Raw genomic sequence first — 1,682 nt, forward strand, 5'->3', positions numbered from 1 at the left:
GAAAAGAAAAAGGTGAAAAGAAGATTTTGTTTAAAGGGAAGACTTTTACTGAAGGGTAAAAGAGACAAACTTCAATTATAAGGGTCTTCACACTTTTAATATAATAGATGTTATACCCATTTTATGCAATTACATTTAATTATTATTTTTTCCCAATGAAAAAAGTAAAATACTTTTTAGTTAATTTTTTTTTTTTTTAAAAAAATACCAAGTAAAGGGCTAAATGGCTGAAGGAAGGGCTGAAAATGGCCCAATGACATATATAGAGAGAGAGAACTGTATAATTTCTATAATATATCTTATGTAGATACATATTTATGTAACAATTATACTCTTTTTATGCAATTATATTTAATTATTATTTTTCCAATAAAAAAGTAAAATATTTTTTATTTAGTTTTTTTAAAAAAAATAAATAAATAAATAAAGGGCCAACCTCAGCCCAGGTGCAATCCATCAAAATTAAGAAGTGCTCTAAGTCTCTTCCAGTTGTATTTACTCGAATTTTAACTTCATCATATATGTTCTTGATCATTTTATATATTATACAAGTATACTTCTTGTTTTCAAACATCTCCAAAAAAAACTTTTTGGGGCCTTAATCATAAGTCTTTTACAGACCAACGAATATTAGTATACGTCCTCCTTTCAAATCTCTCTATATTGCTTCATCGGTGTCTTTACTAGATGAAGGACTTATATAGTTAAATGTCCCAACATGAATTCAAACTAGTTTACAAAATTTTTACGCTCCACTGCACTCTCATCTCCACCACAATCTTTTAAATTTTTATAGTGTAGCTAAGTCGTATTTCTATAGTTGTTGCAATTTTGAATATAATCATTATTTTTGTATAGCAAAATCATTGTACTCCATCTCTATTCTTCAAACATTTCTTTCATCTTAAAAACGACATTAAATAATAGCCCACCTTGTTACTTCATAGTTCATACCTACTCTTTTTGCACTCCTTCAGAATTTCACTGAAATCTTGTCCGATTTGATTGCTAATCCCTTGCGCATCTTACGAACAATATCCTCAACCAAAAGCATGATGGCGTCAATCTCCTTTTAAAAATTTATGAAAGTATAATTATCATCTTCATTAAAAGTTTATGGAAGTACAAATGAATGTCTCCCCCACCAATATTTTGCAGTAACTGCTGCACTCACTTGATCTAGATCACGAACCCTTCTTTTTTCTCGCGTTTGCTAATCAGTACATCTTCTTATCCACGTCCGTGTTCTCTAATTCATCGTACAAGGGTTTAAAAGTCGATGCCTTTGCAAACCATATTTCGATACAGTACATTAAAATTCTAAATTTTAAAGGATGTGTATTTTTTTAATTTTTACGGCCAAATGCTAACCTAATGTCTCTCCATTCCTTTTTAACAGTTTCTTTTTTATTTTAGAATCAAACAATATAAATTTCGAGCAACATTAGAAAATGTATTTCTTAATCAAATTGTAAAAGAAAAATTGTAATTTATAGTATTTTTTACATAGTTTTTCAATATCTAAATTTCAATTTAAAAGATTAAATTAATTTAACCTAATTTATATTTGAAACTTAGTTTAATTGAATTACGAAAAACAAAAAAAGAAATGAAGGGTTTGTAGTGAAAAAAAAACAACAACAACTCATTTTCAAATCATATTCTAATTATAAAATAAAGGG

This window comes from Capsicum annuum, chromosome 2 (genome assembly GCF_002878395.1).
Source record: "Capsicum annuum cultivar UCD-10X-F1 chromosome 2, UCD10Xv1.1, whole genome shotgun sequence".
Taxonomy (NCBI): domain Eukaryota; kingdom Viridiplantae; phylum Streptophyta; class Magnoliopsida; order Solanales; family Solanaceae; genus Capsicum; species Capsicum annuum.